This window comes from Gorilla gorilla, chromosome 16 (genome assembly GCF_029281585.2).
Source record: "Gorilla gorilla gorilla isolate KB3781 chromosome 16, NHGRI_mGorGor1-v2.1_pri, whole genome shotgun sequence".
NCBI classification, from domain to species: Eukaryota; Metazoa; Chordata; class Mammalia; order Primates; family Hominidae; genus Gorilla; species Gorilla gorilla.
This window is the reverse complement of record NC_073240.2, coordinates 80109663-80130199: the sequence shown is the minus strand read 5'-3', so window position 1 is coordinate 80130199 and position 20537 is coordinate 80109663. Positions and strand designations below refer to the sequence as shown.

The 20537-nt window shown below is 44.6% G+C and overlaps 1 long non-coding RNA gene across 2 annotated transcripts in view; it reads left to right on the top strand.

Moving 5' to 3' along the window:
• Positions 1–20537, top strand: part of LOC129527162 (uncharacterized) — a 159015-nt gene that overhangs the window by 51403 nt on the left and 87075 nt on the right. The gene's annotated exons all lie outside the window — the stretch shown is intronic.

The following is a 20537-nucleotide window of genomic DNA, read 5'->3' as shown; positions in this document are numbered from 1 at the left end:
CAAAATGGTTCCTCCTCTCCTAGTAAATACAGTTTATCTGCAGAATGAAGATAAGGGCTTCTACATCTAAGGCAGGATCTTTACCTTGACACTATTGACATTTGGGACTGAATAATTCTTTGTTGTGGAGCACTGTCTGTCCTGTACATTGCAGGATGTCTAGCAGCATCCCTGTCCTCTATCCACCAGATGCCAGTAGCACCCTCCATACCTCCAGTTGTGACAACCAAGAATGTCTCCAGACATTGCCAAATGTCTTCCCTTGTTGGGAAGCACTGACCTAGAAGAAACGCTCCACACCTTTCTCCTAGGCTTCCCACTCACCTATTCCCATCAGTTGCCTTCAAATAGAAGTTTCAGAGTGAGATGTGTGGCAGAAGTGCTGCTTTGTAACAGTGGAGAAAGCCTCTGCTTTGACTTCTAGAAGCTTCTATCTCTGATGATACCTTTCAAATTTATGGTAAAAGCTTGTAATCCTTTATTTAGTTGAATGCTACCAATTTATTCCTTGCTGGCGTGTCTTCTATTTCAGTTTTTTAATTAATTTTATGGAGAGGGAATTTACGTATTCCTCTATACTCCACCATCTTTCCACACCTGTCTCCTCTCTCGGTCCCAGCTCCGAGTTCTTTTCACTGCATGTCTGACAGAGAAATGTCAGGTTACAGTAAAATTATAATTAAATCTATAGTCAGCTCTTATCAGATGGCATTAAACAGAGGAACCTGGAATAAAGTACAATGTTCTCTAAAGGGAGAAATATTTTTACATGAATATTTTGGTATTTGTTAATGTACTGGAGTTAATAGAGAGGTGTAGGAGGTGCTGAATAGACATCCAATTTGTAGTGATGATTGCCAAATTAAGATTAGCACAGAAACCTGTCTGGAGTGGGAGGTAAAGTCTGCTGTTCCAAAGAAGAGGTTTTAAAGGTGTAGGTGGGGAGAGTGAGAAAAACGGAACGTAAATGCTCTTGTGACAGGAATGAGAAAAGAGCCTGCAGGTCTCCTGAGAGCCAGGAGTATTAATTTAGAAGTAGGTGTGACAGCCAGCCCAGAGATGACCAGCAATGGCCATTCCTTAATCCTGACCTTGTTGACATCCTTTAAAAGCATTGGATAACTTACAGCTTGCAAAGAAATTTCATATATTTAGCATTTTAAGTAAAATGGGTAAATGCATGTGATGGCCTAATAAAAGGATTTGTAATGGGATCCCTAAATAGACAAGGGCATAATTATGATTAGCCAAGGACAATCACTGGGAAGAGGGACTTAGCTGAAAGCTGCTAACATTCAACATTCCCTGTAGCCAGAAGACTTAAGTGCTTCAGTCTCAAAGGTGGAAGAAATCTGGGTGGCAAATGACAGCATCCACTACAGTCTACCCGTTGTGCCACTCAGATCTACTTGTTTTGTAAAAGTCTTGAGAGCAGGTCCTTCAGGATTCTGGTGGGCCTCTTTTCCTGGGAGAAAGGCACAAAAATAAAGTAATTGGCTGGACTGTAGCTTTGCCATTGCCACTGGTCTCAAGATCATGACATGACTGGTCCTTATTATCTTCTTTCTCTATTATGCATCTGAGAGTCCCCTTACTCTTGGTGAGCACTTCTGATCTAGGTATTTTGCCTTTTGTGGATTACCTGTGGTCTAAACCCCAAGTCATTATGTCTTTCTCAAGCTGTGGCAGCAATACTTGACCATTTCCCATGAAGATTGGACAGGGGAGTACTGACAGAAGCCCCAGTGGATCACTTTGGTCTCAAACACATTTTTCTCTTCTCCCCTTTGGATGACAGCAGCCTTAGTTTTGCCTAATCAAAGTCAATTACCACAGCTAGAATGGTGACTCCTTTCTTTTTCTGTCAGCACAAATTGCCCACAGTGACCATGCAGCAGCCATAATATGAAATTTAATGGGACTTGTATAGCCCTTGATGGAATCATTTCCCCAACCTGAGGTCAAGACCTCTAGACTCACAGACTCCAAACTTGTGGGAACAGGATGCAGACATTCCCTAACTGGGAGTAATGTAAGTAGGACCACTCCTCCCTCCACCTCTTAGTTCCCAGACCCACGTAACAAAGAACCACTGAAGTCCTCTGAGTAGAGAAATGGCAATTGGACTGCAGTAATGTTGAGGATAGGCCATAAGGAATGTATTTGAAGCAGGAAGACCAGTGAGGAAGCTGTTAGAATTGTCCAGGCAGGAAATTATGTGGGCCTAATAATGGAATATTATTAGAGCCTGACATTTTCTTCAGCAGGAAAGCAAGCTCTTGGCATCCAATTAGTGGTTCTGGGTACATCAGGAGGCATACTGTAGGTTAGGAAAGACATTTTTTAAGCTTTCCCTGCACTCATATAAGCAAAACTATTACAGGACCATTCCAAAAATAACTGAGCCAAACTGGTGAGCTGCAGCTTGGCTGTACGTCAGCTTGATCAGCAGAGACGCAGAAATACTGTCACTCCAAAAAAAAAAAAAAAAAAAAAGATAGGTAGACTCTCTGTATCAGCCCCACCCAGAGTGGGGCCAGGGATTCTGCCCCCAGCCCTTGATCTCTGTTTATTCCTCTGTCCCAGAATGTTTATTACCATCCACCTGGAATTCAAGATATTTACCTGTGTAGTTATCATCTGCTCTAGACCCTGTGATCCCATAGAGCAAGAAGCTTGTCCTATACTATTCTCCACCCTGACCATGCCTATTACAGTCCCTGGCCCAGAGATCAAGCTCAGTAACTGTTGAATGGAATTTAAAAATCTTGCAAGTGAGATCACGAAACTACTATCAGTAACCAGTAATAACAACAATAACCATCGTAATAGGTAACATTTACTAGGCCCTTCCTATGGGCCAGGCACACTGCTAAGGGATTTTGATGCATTCTCTTAGTTAGTTCTTCCAAAAACGCTATGAAGTAGGTGTTATGACCATCTCCATTTTACACAGAAAGAAACTTTAGCACACAGAGTTTAGCAACTTGCCCAAAGCCACCCTGCTACTAAGTGGTCATCCCATTTGTCAAAAAAAAAAAAAAAAAGACTTAGGAGGGTGCTACCACTATGGCCCTGCAAATGTGATACCCATTTCAGCAAGATTCCAGACCTATCTGTGAGATTAATAGCTACTAGGCATTTTTGGTGATTACTAGGAACCAGTGCATGTTCGTCAAGAACAAGCCATGCTAGCTTAACCTCGTTTCTCTTCCCGTTATTCATTCCACCCCAGCATCCCTGAAAACACCCTTCATCAATGGCCATGTATTCCAAATCCTGCCCCACGCCCCCAACCCTGCTGCACAACCTCCAGCCATATGCTCCTTTGAGAGTTTCACACATGCCTTTTACGTAGGCATTTATTTTCAAGGAATCAAAGGTGTCATTGCAGTTTCTCTGTCATTCCTCCTCCACAGCTGCTGCCCTGTCCCTGCACAGCTTCCAATAGTTCAGCCTTGGGTAGACTGCACTTGGAAAGAGGAAACCCAGCTGTCTGGGATCACGTGCACAGCAATATCGACTGGAGCCCTAGGACCAGAACAGCCTCACCCCACCCTCCTCACCCTGTGCCCAGCCTCTAGGTTTCTCGGCTTGCCCATTAGAAGGACAAGTTTGCTCACAATGGCCTGGGCTTTAACAAGAAGGAGTTGGAACTCCACCCGTACTGCTGGCCATGCGATTTGGCCATCACCTCAATCTCTCACTTCCCTCAGGAGTGAAAAGGTTGCTTCAGGGAGGTAGCAATAAAGTACAAACATGGATATAAGGAACTCCTACAGCTCAACAGCCAAAAACCAAATAACCTGATTTAAAAAATGGGCAGAGGACTTGAATAGACATTTCTCCAAAGTAGACATACAAATGACCAACAGGTATATGAACTCACCTAATTATCACTAAGCATCAGGAAAATGCAAATCAACACCACAGTAAGACATCATCTCACACCCATTAGGACAGTCATTATCAAATAATTAGTGATCAAATAATAAATAATTAGAAAATAATGAGTGTTGTTGAGAATGTAGAGAAATTTGAATCCCTGTGCACTGTTGGTGGGAACGTAAATTGGTACAGCCGTGGTGGTAAACAGTATGGAGGTCCCTCAAAGAGTTGAAAATAGAACTACCATATGATCCAGCAATACTACTTCCGAGTATTTATTTAAAGAATTGAAAACAGGATCTTGAAAGAGCTATTTGCGCTCCCATGTTCACTGCAGCATTATTCACTATAACCAAGAGGTGGAAACTACCTAAATGTTCATCAAGGGATAAATAGATAAACAAAATGTGGTATATACATACAACGGAATGTTATTCAGTCTTAAGAGAAGGAAATCCTGCCACATGCGACAACATGGATGAACCTGGAGGAATTATGCTAAATGAATCAAGTCAGTTACAGAAAGATAATACTGGAGGATTCCACTTACATGAGGTCTCTAAAGTAGGCAAACACATAGAAGCAGAAAGTAGAGTCGTGACTGCCAAAGGGGAAGCAGAATGGGAGTTGTTGCTCAGTGAGTGCAGAGTTTAGTTATGCAAGAAAAAAAAGTTCTAGAGGCCAGGCATGGTGGCTCATGCCTGTAATCCCAACACTGTGGGAGTCTGAGGCGGGAGGATTGCTTGAGCCCAGGAGTTTGAGACCAGCCTGGGCAATACAGTGAGAGCTTGTCTCTAAAAACCAAAACAGGCCAGGCATGATGGTTCATGCCTGTAATCCCAGCACTTTGGGAGGCTGAGGTGGGTGGATCATTTGAGGTCAGGAGGTCGAGACCAGCCCGGCCAACATGGTGAAACCCCGCCTCTACTAAAAATACAAAAATTAGCCGGGCGTGGTGGCACATGCCTGTAATCACAGCTACTTGAGAAGCTGAGGCACGAGAATCACTTGAACCCGGGAGGTGGAGTTTGCAGTGAGCCGAGACTGGGCCATTGCACTCCAGCCTGGGTGACAGAGCAAGACTCTGTCTCAAAAAAAATAATAATTATTTTAAAAAAGAAAAGGTTCTAGAGATCTGCTATATAACATTGGGCTTATAGTTAACTACACTGTACACTTAAAAATCTGAGGGTAGATTTCATGTTATGTCTTTACCACATTTTTTACAGGAAAAAATGTGAAACGAATCCAGAATAAGCATCATCTGTTCCTAACCACATCATTTTTAGACTTAATTGAAAGGCAGGGGGAAGGACAGCATATAATCTAGAGCCATTTCACTCTGTCCCTGAAAATTTATCTTGACCTGGGTGGCAGCTATATGGGCACGTGTGTGTGTAAGAATTGGGGTTTATACAAAGAACAAATTCATAAGCTGTGTACAGCTTATAACATTTATATATTAGTGCAATTTCTGTGTAATGGTATACTAAAATAAAAATGGAAACTAAAGGGTAAAAAAACAACTCAATGCTTGAAGAAACTTGATTGACAAGATGAGGAGTTTAGACTATCTCATGATCAGTGAACGTCATGGAATATTCTAAGCAGGGGAGGGTCCCACTAGGAGCTATGCTTTTTCTGGAAGCTTCTTGAAGTTTTTGGCCTTCTGTGCAGGCCATGGAGTCATGCCCTCACTCTCCCACTGCCCTAAGCCCCTTGAGGGCGGGATTCTTGCCTGCTTTATTGCAGCCCCTGCTTCAGTGCCTGGCGTAGTCACTGGCATCTAGCTGGCTGACTAATTAAGTGTGGGGACACCCTAATCGCTTCTGGGAAATCAATGGAGAAGGCAGGCTAGTGCTCAAGGCCAGCCCACCCAAGTCAACCAGCATCAACAGGGCACCTGCTGTATGCAGAGTCATGAAATGGAGCCTAGAGAAGCTGCTTCGACAACAGAAATGTTCCCAAATTTCCCTCCCCCAAAATAAGGGCCCTCTGTCTAGGTGGATTTTCTTAGAAGCTCTGGCTGATGGTTTTCAATTTCGAGTCCCACCCAAAGAGACTCTTTGATGTTATAGGACTTGCCTAAAGATGCAGCTTGCAGACTCCAGCTCAAGCACGTTCCAAATGAAGCTTAATGAAGACAATTTTGGGGTTAAAACAATCTCTTGTTGCCATGGCAACACTGCAGGTCATTAAAGAGAAGGCATTTAGGGCTGGCTGGGCTCCTGCAGGTCCGAGGGCTGGTGGGAATCACAGTCCATGGGGCAGGGGGAAGGGGGACCAGAGAGAAGACTAGTCAGAGAGGCAGAGGTTGCCAAAGTGCCCCATCCTCCTGCTAGGATGCAGAATGGAAAGGACTAAATATACGTGGCACACTCACACAGAATAATCCACCTCTCAGGACTGGTGATGTTTGCAGAGGGGTTGAGAAAAACACTCCTTACTCAGGGCTGATTCAGGAGGCTCCCTTAGCAGGCCCCTGCATCTGGACACTGCAGAATATCTGAAACTGCAACCAAAGAACAGGGAATGGGAAGCTGGAATATACACTCTCCTGGGTAGGTACCCCATCCTAGAGAGAGCGGAGGAAAGAGGGGAAAAAAAGTGATAGAGGAAAGGATGACGGGAGGTCTTAAGACAATGAACACAGCCCTCTCTGCCTGGAGCCCCCAGGTAAATGCAGGGGAATCACAGGCCAGTGTGGCTCCTTAAGACTTTGTTGACCTCAAAACAGTCACCAGCATTATGAGCAGAGTCAAAGAGAAATTTTGAACCCAGCTCAGAGGCCAAAGCTTTCCCAAGACATTTCAGCATCATTCATCACCCCTGCCCAATTCAGGGCCTTTCCCGTCACCCTAACAACCTACATCTCATAATAATCAGCAGGACTCTTTATCAGGAGGGATGAACAAAGTCAGCCTGCAAAGGTAATTTACCCCCAGTTCAGAAGGATTTGTCGTCTGGGTTCTTCTAGAAAATCAGACATGCTGCTGAGAGTCCCAGCTCCAGGCAATCAGAACCAAAGGCTCCTGAACTTGGCACAAGAGACTCTGCTAGAGGGCAGGTGCCCATTGAGCAGACACATCAATAGATAAGGAAAACTCCAATGCTCTATAGCCCCTAATAACACAAATGAGGAGGCTGAAGAATTTCAGCTCTAACTGCAGTTAATCACAAAGGGAACTACAGGATATTCTGCAATGAGAGGTTCTACAGGATGTCATCAAGAATGTGAGCTATCACAGAATGGTAAATGTACAATCCCATGACACAGAAGGGCACGGGAATGCAGGCCAAGCTGCTGGACAGGTTTGAAAGAGCCACTGCATGTGTTAGCCTCAAGCTGAGCACCCAATACAGCTCCCTGCAATGCTGTGAGTGGCCCTGCCCCATCATGGGCTTCTGCAGGAAAATAGACCTGCTTCAGGGCTAGAGGTTAGGGCCACAGACAGTGGCCTGGAGGTTGGATGGCCACAAAACTCCAGAGGTCACCAGCTAAAGGTATCCCAGAGTCAGGCTTGGACATGGAGCACATGAAGAGGAAGAAGGGGCTGATCCGCTAAGCCTGGTCTTAGAGGGCATCTAAGTAACTCTAGGCAGAATGTCTGGGGGGTGAGGGTACCACAGACAGGGGGGACACCAGGCCACAGGTGCACTCAATGCAGCTGGTTCTGGAGGTAAATGGGGGCCAAAGCAGCCCCCAGGGGAGAGAGGACCGAGGTCTGGGGCAGGGTCCAGGGCCCAGACGTGGAGGCTGTAGTTAAGGGCAGGGAAACCAAGACAGAGACCCAGAGTTTGAGGGCCTCAGGGCTTTGGCTGTAAGTTTTCAGGAATCACCCAGCTGTTTTTTAGATGGGGAAGCAGAGACCCTGAGATCACACAAAGAGCCCCTTCTAGCCCCAGATCAAGTCCAAAGTCCAAGGTTCCAATGGACAGGAGCCTTCAGAACGTCCAAGAGGCCCCTGCAAAGTGTGGGGCGGGGGTGCCTTGCCATCTTGTAATAAACAGCAGAACTCAAGCATACCCCACTTTTACCCCAGGCTGTCAGGACCCTGGGAGTGTTCCAACAGCAGGAGATTGCCCTCCAAGGACAAGGTGCATTTTGCTAGTGAGGCTTATGGAGATTTAAAGCATGAAATACAAGAGAGATGAGGCTGTGCCACAGACCATCCTTCTTCTCTGCCCTTCCTTGTCAAAACACAGCCTCTCCTCTAAGTAACTTTGAGAAAAGTAGCGAAGACTAGTGTTTTAAAGGGGCCCAAATTGTTAGCATAATAGTAATGACCACATGCCCAGTCCAGCCCTGCTCACACACCTTGTTCCTGCAGCACCACAGTGGTTGAGTTACAAACATCCCAGAGAGATGGTTGGCCTGGAGCAAGAGCACCGTGCCTTGACTCAGGAGGCCTGGGATGATGTCCTGGCTTCTTCATAAATGGCCCCTGAGGACCCCTTCACAAAAGGATGTTCCAGTGTAATAGGGTGCCTGGTTGGAGTTTTCTTGTTGCTCTGAAATGTCAACTAAAAGAGACATTTGAGAACAAAAGGTGGCACCTACCCCACATTGGAAGTCCAGAGCACCACCAGCAACGGGGTCAGCCACTGGGTAAGAGGGTCAATTTAGAGATGCCATTTTGGAGACTAAGCCCTATAATTCCCCCTACCTTGCCCCCTGGACAGAGAGGAGGACAGGACATGGGGACAGGCACTATTCAGGAAACACTATATTTGTGAGAAGAGGGACTTTCATCCTCCTCTTCCCTGTGGGGGTGAGAAACAGGGTGTCTCTCCCAAGAAAACATTTAAATCTGGGGGAGTGCTTTCAAAATGAAAAGATTAGATTTGGTTCCCTGGTTAGGTATCTGCTTGGTCTCCAGACTTTCGTCTACCCCTGTATGACCAGAGCTGGGAGGAACTCTCTGGAAAAAGGGATGCCATGGGGACTACAGCCAGGAAGACAGAAGGTCAAGGTCACCACCTCCGACCACCAATCTCTAAGAGGGTAGAAAATGGATCCTACCTGGCTGTAGCTGGTGGCTTGGCAGTGCTGGCCAGGAAAGAATCAACTGCAATCAGGATGTGAAGAAAACCTGTCCTCCTCTCTCTCCTCCTGCATCTACTCCAGAGAAAGAGTGCCAGGATGGAGAGAGGAGGGGGCAGTAAGAGCAAACCATGCCCCTGCGCTTCACCCCAATCCAGCTGCCAGACTCCAACTCAAACAATGAGTGCTCCCAATCTCACCTGCTCTGAGGAGAAAAGCTTTATATAGATGTGAGATCAACATTTAAAAATGACCAGGGCTGAGTACTTCAGAATTGCAAGTGACTGGACTTTCTGGAAGTAGGCTGTACCATTATTAGGGCAGCTGCCACCCAGAGAAACAGCATAACAACAGTCAGGGCAGTTGTGGGGAATGGGGCAGGGGACAGAACAACTCATTTCATGTTCATATCCTAATAAGTTGCAACTGCTTAATAAACCACTTATGCTAACAGCAACTTGTTGGCTCAGTTTTCTAAAACCTTGAGGCAGGAAGGTGAGGCTCATGCTCAGGGACCCCAGATGTGACCAGAGATGAGGCTGCAGAGCAGAGCAGGGAGAGGTCCTGCTGCTAAGGCCAGCTGGAGTCACAGTGGGGAGGGACAGGAATGCCAGGCGGAGGGCCTAGATTTGAGTCCAGGCAATGGAGAGGGAGGGAGAGGAACCGGGTGCCTACAGATTGAAGGGGCATTCTCACTGTGGAATTTCATTCCCAAGCGTTGCCTGACCACCTGCATGTGCCCCAGGGATTGGGTCCCACTGTGTAGGATTCAGGCAGAACGATCTGGAGACGGTGGGCCATCCACACATCATAACACCTTTGGTGCAGCCACCAGCCCTTGGCCAGTGCCCTCCTCTGAGTTCACACAATCCCAGAGTTTCTGTCTTCCCACAGTGGGCATCACACTCTATGGTGCTTGCTGTTATACTTATGAGACATCTCTTATCCCAAACTGTGAAAGTCTCAGTGACAGGGAGGGTTCTTATCATTTTTCTCTCCTAGCACCAGCAAGGACCCTGATTACAGTAGCTGTTCAGTGAATGTTTCTTGAATGAATGTCTGGATAGGTAAGAGAATGACTGAACAAACAGATGAATGAATGAATGAGTGGATGGATGAATTAACCCTTTAGAATATAAAAAATATTTTACTCTATCACATTCCTACCATACAAATGTGTCCAGGCTCTCAACTGAGGCCTCGAAGAATAGGAGACATCTTTGTATGAAGTATCTGTGATCTTTAGTATATGACTGAGCTAATGACAGGCCTGACTAAAGTAAACTGTGCCCTCCAGAATATCACAAAATCAAAGTTTCAAGTGTCCACCCTCTAGTGTCCAATTGCTAGACTGCACCACTGCTTTTTAACGTTTATAAGCACAGCTGTTTTCCAGAAAGATGACGCAGGGCTTTAGGGACACAAGGGATTTGCTTGGAGTCATTCCACTTTTCTGTCCCTGGAGGAAAAGACATTGATTTGCACGTCCTATGTCCCCAGCAAGGGGCTTGTGTGGCATTCCAGCTATCTTCAGGGTGACTGTTCTACCAAGGTATACACATTTGCAAAGTAGAGGCTTATGATTATTTTCTAAAACTTGATAAAGAAAAGTTGACTGGATTCAAAATTCATTCACAATATCCAAAGAAATATCAACATTGCAAGTGCCAAAGAAAGAAAAGAAAGGGCCATCTGATTCCCCAAGCATAATTTCAAATGATGAACATTGTTCTTAATTTTTTATCATTTACTGGGGTGGGAAAATTTCTAGTCAGTATGTATTGAATTTAAAAATCATAATCAGGGATTGCATAGAGACATTTCAGGTATAAAATCTATTTTTTTTAAAAAAGGTAGATGCAAACTCAAGTTTCTCATTAAGAAATTTGATAATTTTTATTTATAAGTTTCATATAAATTGAATATTTAGTATTTTTTGTGATATTTTCTATTATTTCACTCATCCTAATTATATATTATAGAGAAAATATAACGAATTTATTCACCTAGCCCCTTAAATGTTCCAAAATTCCCTCCAGTTTACCTTTATGTGCAAGGCAAATGTTTTCTGTGTGTGCCATGATAGAAAAGAATGTTGGAAAGCACTTGGATAGAGGTTGCCTATTTTAACTTAGAACTGCTAAAATTCTTTAAAATCCTTGTTAAAAGTATAAAATTCTGGCATAGGCTTAGATTTTAATAACTCAAAGCTCATTTAACTGAAAAAAATAAGAGGTCAGCCTCTTTAGAAGCTGTAAAACTTGGCTGCCACGATTAATATATGGCAGATTATATTTTCCAAGGATGACTGCAACAACATCTCCCCTCCCACGTGGTCTTCTTACTCTGTGATTTTGGCATCCCTCCCATAATAAAATGGGGTCTGTGTTTTCTTTTTCTTAAATCTGGATTTGTGACAAAAATGGAAGATGCGCTGTTTGACTTCCAAACCTACATGATAGAAAGTAATACATATTCTTGCTGGTACTCCCGGTACACTGGTTTTTTGGAACTCAGCCACCATGCTGTGAGGAAGCCCAAGTAGCCCCATGAGGAAGTCATGTTAAATGTTCCAGCCAACAGTCCCAGCTGAATTTCCAGCTGATGGCCAGCACCAACTTGTCAACCATGTGAATGAGACATCTTGAAAATTCATCCTTTAGTCCCAGGTTGAGCCACCCCAGCTGACACTGCACAGAGTAGAGACAAGCTATTCCCAAGCCCTGCCGAAATTTCAGCTTTGTGAACAAAATAAATGAGTATTGGCATTTAAGCCACTAAATTTTACAATAGTTAGTTACACAGAAACAGCGAGAACAATGAAGAAACAAAACTCAGCTAAAATAGGTCAGAGAAGGATAAATTAGCAATACTTATGAAAAGCTCTCAAAAATATACATGCCCTTATACCCAACTATTCCACTTTTGGGAATTGAATCCTAAAGAATAAATGAAAGATATGCATCCAAGATTTCCCTACAACAGTATTCTTCAAAACAGCAAAAAGCTGAAAAACAACCTAAATGTTCAATAGAGAATTGAGTAATTCAATTATGGTACACCTAATTCTGTTGGTCTAAAACCTGACCATCAGAATCACTTGAGGATCTTTCTAAAGAAAAGGAAAATGAATAGTCCCTCCTCGAGTTACTTTATTGATGAATATTAAGACTGTTTCCAGTTTGGGGCTATTACAGTCTTGTAACGTATTATACTTCTATTCTTAAGTACTGTTGCTTTTATTCTCATTCCTAGAAGTGGGCTAGCTGCATCAAAGGTAGGCACAACTTCAATTGTAATAATTTTCCACTAAATCTATAGCAACTTATATTCAATTCATACGACTTCCCATTTCTCCACACCCTCGCCAACCCTGGGTGTGACTGACTTCTTAGATTTTATCAATGAGATGTACAAACAATGGCTTTGTCTTAATCTGCACTTCCCTGATTACTGGTGGAGTTGAGCAGAAGTTTATTTTTCACTTACATTTCCTCTTCTAGGAGTTGCCTCTTTATGTCCTTTTTCCATTTTTTTTCTTTCTGGGCTGTTTGTCTTTTTCTTACCAATTTGGAGGAGTTTGATCATTAGGGATATTGCCCTTTGTCAGTCATATGGGTTTTAGGTATTTCCTCTCAGGCCTGTGTTGGCCAATATGGCAGCCACCAACCACCTGTGGCTATACACATCTAAACTAACTTAAATTAAATGAAATCTAAAATTCTTTTCCTCCGTCACACTAGCTTCACTGCAAGGATCCAGTAGCTACATATGGCTAATGGCTACTGTATTGGACAGTGCAGAATAGAAAAGTTATGCTCCAACTACCGTTCATCTTTCTTCTATGTTTATGTTACCTTGGGCCATACCTAATTTGAAATTTTTAAATAATTAAATCGACAATCTTTTCTGTATGGCTACTAGGTATGTCTTTCTGCATTAAGAAGGCCAATCCTGGCTGGGTGCAGAGACTTGCACCTGTAATCACAACATTTTGGGAAGACAAAGCAGGAGGATTTCTTGAGTCCAGGAGTTTGAGATCATCCTGGGCAACATAGGGAGATCCCTATCTCTACAAAAAAAAAAAAAAAATTAATCAGCCAAATGTAGTGGCACACACCTGTAGTCCCAGCTACTCTGAAGGCTGAGGCAGGAAAATCAGTTGAGCCCAGGAATTTGAGGCTGCAGCGAGCTATGATCGCACCACTGAACTCCAGCCTGGGCAACAGAGCAAGACTATTTCTAAAAAAAAAAAAAAAAAAGCCAAACTATCCCAAGATTATTTCTTAAGGCTTCTAGTTTTTACTTCTAATATTTTTACAGTACTTTTTTATTTAGATCTTTAATCCAGAAAGAATTAATATTTGCATATGGTAAGGCTGTACATCTAGCTTTATTTTCTTCCAGATGTATAGCATGTGTATTTGTTAAATAACTCATTCTTTTAGTTATGTAGTTTGTATTTAATGTTCAGATGGGTAATGTCTGTGTAATCAAACTGGTTTTTTTAGTGAATTGTGCTTTGCTCTTATGCTTAGACAGTTCTGCCCCACTGTTGGTCAGGTGAGCACTCAGTTGCATTTTCATCCAGGTACTGAGTGCCAACGTTCCTTCTGCAATTAAAGATGGGGAAACCGAAGCCAGAAGTTGAAGAGCAGCCTGGGTAACATAGCAAGAGCTCATCTCTAAAACAAACAAAAATGATGGGGAAACTGAGTCCTGGGAATGGTAAGATGACAAGAACAAAGGGACAAAGCTATGGTAATGAGATGCATTTTGAGGGCAGCCAACTTCCAGGCTGGAGGATCTGTCAGTATCCACAGCACTATATCCATTTCCTGTACATCTGCTGTGTAGCTCTTGTACCTGGCTCAGTACCTGGATCAGCTACAGAAGCACACAGATGGTTTCGTCTTAAACTTGAAGCCCCAGTTTCCTCACCAGCATCCCTTCTCACAGGCAAAGCCTCCACCCTAGTGCTATTCCCAGTGCCCAGGCATTCTCCATGGCCATCCTCTGGGCTCAGCCTCTGCAAATACAGCCAGCCTGGATACAAAACAAACATGTGGTTAGCATAAGGAAACCACGAAGCTGATTCAGATGAAAGATCCAGTGAAGAGGCCTCCCTGAGAGGGAGGATAGGCTACATAATTGGTGCAAAATGAAAATGCAGGTCCCCTTGTTAAAAATTATTACGTGTTTCAAGATGGTAACAGCAGAGAGTTTAGCCAAACCCAGGGCCTTCCTATACATGAGGCCATGAAGCCACCCCTGCTTCTGGAGGTACTGGGACCCCGCCAAATCTCCTTCAGTATTCAAATTGAGGCAACTTCATCCTCCTGGCAAAAGAGCCTCAGAGCCTGGACTGCAGGATTCAGTGATGACCCAGCCTCCCACCACTCCCACTGTGCCCCTGAATTAGGGCTCTGCCTTAACTCTCCTAATTCAGAAACTTCAGCTCCACAAAGACCTCAGGCCCCACCCCATCTTCACCCTAGCACACCTGAGCCTCAGCCAAGGGGTGTGATCTGGAGTGGTGGACGCAGCCCTGGACCACTGCGAAACAAGCAAGAAGTATGCTCAAGGCTGTAGGAAGGAAAGATTCTATACTCTGGAATCATACAGACTTGGGTTTAAATTCCACTCTACTACTCACCACCTATGTGACTGTCACTTAGAGATGCTAATATGAGACCACCATGAGGATTAATTGAAGTGAGTCCCACTGCCTGGCACGGAACAGTCACTTTTAAGGAGAGCAGTGTAGCCGAGTGGTAAGAGCATACACTGCCTGAAAAATCCCAGCTCTGGCACTTAGCAGTATTCAGCCTAAGTCATACTCCTGAACGTCTGCCTGCCTCAGTTTCCAAGGAAGTGACACGGGGATGATGCTAGTTGTACATTCTTCATTGTGTCATTTTAAAGATTAGACAGGTTAATGTTTGCAACTCAGTTTGGAACACTGTCTGGCACATAATGAGCTATATGAGTATGTGTTTTATTGATTAGGAATGCTTTATGAATGTTATGTGAGCATTTGGGATTTGGTATTAGACGGGTTGGGTTTGAGGTTTTTCTCCACCTTGTGGACCTTGAAAAAGAGGCTTGAGCAAGCCCTGTAGCTTATGTGAGCTTCAGTCTTCTGGTCCACTTAGTGGAAATAAAAGTTGGCACCTTTGGTTGTTGCAAAATATGCCCCTGGTGCCGAAGTGCTGATAAGCAAGATGCAAATGTTGGCTGCGGTTGTTGTGATCGTCATTGTGATTATCTGTCTGGTCATCAGAATTCCTGGTCTTGTGGGGCCATGGAAAGAGCACAGGATCCATTCATTTTTTCTGTGATGTTTACTGTTAACCTGCTCTGGGCCCTACATTATGCTGAGAGCTAAGTCTATGGAGATGAGTAAATTGGAGCCCCTGCCCTCCAGAAGCTCACATCCTCCTACTCATGGCAGACAAATAAACGTGAATTACACTGCAGGGAGGTAAGTGTGGCAGCAGATGTAGTATGCAGTGCAGAGGTGGCCATGGTTGCGGGGGCAAGGAGGGCTTCCTAGCATGGGCGTTATTTGACCAGAGGTCTGGCGGTGGCTTTTGCTAGCAGTGTGATCTGAGCCAGGGACAGATACCTCTGTGAGCCTTGGTTTCCTCATCTGTAAAGTGGTTAAAGACTGAATAAAGCAAAATATGTGCAAACAGTCTGTGAATGGGGAAGTAACAGATGTTGCTTTCTATTGTGTTCTCTCCTAGCCATGAATATCAATTATTACAGAAATGAAAAGGGATCCTGCACCCAAATTCAAATCAAGCAAGTTCACCTAGAGGTTGCCGTGGGGTGGAGGGCCCAGATCTGGGCTGTTTGGATCTCTCTGCAGGATGAAAGGGATTTCCTGGACCTGGCTTTGCTGTCCCTTATTCCTTTTGTAAGCATCTGACTCTTCCTCTATCCATAAAGATGAAGACATTCTTTCGCAGGGATTTAATATTGGGACTGCGTGCCTGGCCCCTGAGAAAGCCCAAGCTTCCTCCTCCTTTTGAATCGAACCCAGTGCAGCTTTATGTGCTCCAGACGAGCCTGCATTCCCCTTAATGCCCCTGGAATTGCTTACTCACACCAAAATCCGCTGCCTCAGGCGTTTCCAGCCAGAGGTAAGCCTTCTTTTCATGGGCAATCAGGCAGTAGCCTGGAGCACAGAGGGGAAGGGGGGCACCTGCATGCCCGGCTGGGTCTCTGTAGACAGTGGATCATGCGAGGCCTCCCCTCTCCTTGACCCTGTGTGATGAGCCCTGGGAGGAGGCACCCAGGCCAGGGGAGGAGCTGTGTAGTGACAGAAAGGGCATCTACATCTCTACCACGTAAGTGGGGAAACTGAGGCTGGGCCTAGCACCAGATCACTCATGTTGAAACCTAGGTTTGAACTGGGTTTCTGAATCCCCATCCAGAGCTCACTGCCTTAAGGCTGAGGTGCCTGTGAGTGTCTGAGGACCCTTACTATGACACAGTGTTATCGCTGACTTACAGTCTGGGTAAAGAAGGTGAATGCAGTCAGAGGAGTAGATTCAGGTGTCAGACATTTGCATAAAATACCAATTGCTCCTCATGTTGGGGAGGTAATTCACAAGCTTGAATCTCTAAAAGGCTGCATCTGGTGGAGGGCGGGGCTATGTGTCTGTGCACGTCTGGTCTTTGGAGTTCTTATTCAGCAAATATTGATTGCAAGCCCACCATGTGCCAGGCATCATGCCTGGGGCTTGGGATCCAGAGATGAAGAGACAGTCAACCAAGCCCATCAGGCTCTGCCAACCCCTGTAGTGTGAGTGGTGGTTGGAGCACGTGTTATACCCCCAAAAGGTGGGCTTGGCCAAGCCCTTCCACTTACCAGCCATGTGTCCTTCTGGATGGCAGTTTCCTCATCTGCAAAATGTGTGTAGCCCTAAGACCTGTCACCCAGGACCATTTGGGAGGTCAGCTGTTGTTTTGCAGGTGAAAAGATCCATCTGGTCTCTGGGCCTGGCACTCTATCTATAAAGTGAGGCTCTACTCCAACATGTACTCCAACATGTGCTCTGGGTAGTAAACTGTGGTGGTTTAGCACTTTGCCTTTGGGTCTGACAGTCCTGGATTCAAATCCAGACTCTGCCCTCTACTGTGTAACCTGGTGCATGTCACTTAACCTTTTTGGAACCCAGTATTCTCAACTATTAAATGAGGATGATAATAGTAGTAATCATAGTAGTACCTAGATCAGACTGTTGGTGTAAAAATTAAATGAGCTAATTAAAATTAAAAAGTAAAGTGTTTTGCACAGAGACACTCCTAGTAAGCCCTGAAGAAATGAGAGCTACGCTTTTGATTATTAATATTCTTATAATCCAAAGGATGATGCAGGATTTTTTAAATCTTTCCACATGTATGTTTTTGGACCAGTCCAAAAAAGAATTGGAAACACACTCATGCCGCATAAAGACAGAGTTATGAGGAACTATAAAAACAAAATAAAACCTTTGGAGAATCAACTGCAAAGACATGTATTCCGTTTTTATTATAGTTCTGAGCCCAACAGTGTCTCACCAGGTGACTACCTGAGATATCCAACATCATATGTCCACCAGAGGATGGGGAACACTCAGCCCCTTTTTATCAACACCTTCACTGTCCAGCCAGCCCCTAACTGGCCCCTTTCTGTCTGAAGGAGGTGGCTGAGTCTCTGGGCCGGACTCTCCGCTCCTCCCAGCTGCCTCTGCCTATCCATCCCACGGCCACCTGAGCCACTCTCCACACTCTTGAACCCAGAGCCAAGACACACAGGTGCTGAGTCTCATCAGTAACTGCAATCTCATGAAAGCACTCTTGGGCCTCAGTCACCTTGAAGAGCAGGAAAGGCTCTGAGGGGACATTCATTCCACCCATCATCTCAGGTTCCAGTTTGCTTTCAAGGAAACTGAGGCATCGTAAAAGTTAAAGACATGTGGAGGATCATACCAGAAGTTGAGAGCCCAGCCAATCTAAGTGCTGGGACTTTCACAGTTGTCAGGGGGCATTACAGCTGTATTTTCAAAGCCTCAACTGTATCTTGCAATCACCTGGCACAGCTACAGTGCCCAGGCCACACCCTGGACCAATTAAATCAGAATCTCTGGGAATGAGATCCAGGCATCAGTATCAGATAGCCAAGCTTATATACTCCTGCATTGAAGTGAGAAGGCCCCCATGTGAACACTAAATGCCTTAATTATTTTTGCACAGTTCTCAAACCTACTCTTGCCCAGCCACATCCTGAAGATTCTGATGTAATTTGCCATGCATCAGGACCCTTCAAAACTCCCAGGTGACTCCAACAAGCAGCTAAGGCTGAGAACCACTGTGTTAATCTACCACCTTCATTTAACTTTAAAACTGTATTTACTCTTTAAGTAAAATCATAATATTTAATTGCAGAAAAGAAAAGAAAAAAGTACCTGTTCAGCTGAGATGCAATCCATTGCATGTTAATCTGTATTCACATTCCAGGAAATAGAAGCATTTGTAGTTACAGGAATTTTTATCTGTGGTTTTACATCTTTACACACAGGTGTATAGACTTGCTTATGTGTCAGTCCGTTACTGCAATGTGCCAATTAAGACATTTATTGAGTTTGATTTGGTATAAATAATTATGAGTTATAAAAGATCATTCTGAATCAACAACGTAATAAATAACCATCTTTAATATAATAGAATAGAAGTTTAGTTAGAGTCATGAAACCTTCTGTCTCAGCACATGGTTCCTATAAAGCGAAAAAGACAAAAGCATTTGGTGAATATCTGTCAGCTGAAGAAAAATGTCTGGAAAGGGACTTTCCCTCAAATCAGACGGAAATTCCTGCTCTCCCTTTTTTTTTTTTTTAAGCAAGAGTACCTAAAATTCCAAAAAGTCCTATACCCCTTTATTCACCTTATAAAGAAGTCTGTGGAATAAGCCCCCTTCCCTCACCAACCACCCAACCGCTTTTCTCAAGGGGAGACCCTAAACCCAGTCGCAGAGAGCACATTTTGAATAAGCAAAGTGGAGATCTCACTGACAAAACACAAAGGCCACCCCAGCATCCTCAGGCAGGGGGCGCATACCTGGGCCCCCTATGCCCAAGGTCTCCTCCTGGAATCCCCTGCTGTCCTCGGGCACCCAGAGCGGGAGCGCCAGGTTTTCCCCATCACGCAGGTGCAGGCGGCGCGGGGGTTCCGGAGGCTGTGAGTGTCAATCACCTACCCTTATCAGTTCTCCGTCCAACACTTACAGTCACAAAGCTGGGCTGGAAAAGTGATAAGGGGACGTGACTGGCCAGCAAAGAAGTTTTCATGAAGCTTTGCAGGACAAGACGTAAATGGACGTTTGATTTCCCGGCGAGCCCTCCCCGCCCCCTCTCTGCAGTTCCTCCTCTGCCTCAAATTCAAAGCCCCTCTGTGCCCTTGTATTTTGCTCTAGCCTCTCGCCCCAGTCTCTCCCTCTGACACCTGGAGAGTCACTTATGTTTCTGCACACAGAAATTCAGACATGCAGCTCTGGACAGCTATGGAAAGTAATAGGTTCTTTGCATTAAAAAAAATCAATTAAAAATAGAAATTAATTTAAATTTTAAAATTAATAAATAAGCCAAAGTTAGTGAAGTCTTTACCCAGTGGCTCTTGCAGGTCTGAGGCCCCGGCCCAGCAGGTCCTGCTCCTCCCCAGGGCTCTGGGCTAAGCCCACACCCACATGCCATTCATAAAGTCCCTACAGCAAGTCTCCTCCTCCAACCAGGATTGGTCCTCCAGAGAGGCTGGCCCCAGGCCAGGACCCATCAGCCACAAATCTGCGAGCTGGATGTGTCCACTGTGCTGCGTGGCCTTGATGGGATTAGGCCAGGGTGGAGTTTGGTTCCAAAGGTAAGCGCGTTCTCATGTATCCAAGCTCACTGCCCCATCATGTCAGATTCTTCCGTCTTGACTGTTTGACCTTCCACGCTGATTCATACAGAGTCTTTGAAAACCAAAAACTATTGACATGGCTTCAAATGTGGAGGTCTTAACATGATTCTGTGTATCGGAATGAAACCAAAGAAAACCCGTCCAGATTTCAGAAATGGATTTCTGTATAGTATTACACTGTGGGACGACCACCAACTTAGGATCCCATCTGCTTGCCACTTCCTGGTTGTGTAACCCTGAGAAAATTACTGAATCTCTCTGAGCCTTGATTTCCTGATATATTAAACAGAGATAGTACCTCCTTAACTCCCAGGATTGCTGTGGGAATTAAGCGAGAAAACGGATGGAAAGAGCTTATGCTCACCCCTAGGTTTAAATCCCAGGTCAGCCACCTCCTGGTTACATAGCTTCAGCAGGTCTTTTAAACTCTCCAAATCTCAGTGATTTATTCGGCAAAATGTGGGTTATAAAAGCTACCTCAAAGGGTTGTTTTGAGGATTAAAATATTCAGTATAAGGTTAAGAGCTTGGTCTTTATAGTAAAATTGTTCTGGATTTAAATCCTGAATTTGTCATTTGCTGGTTCATTGACAGAGAATCACTCAGCCTCTCAGATCCGTTTCCAGATCTGCAAAATGGCTGTGATCACCCGAATTTACAGG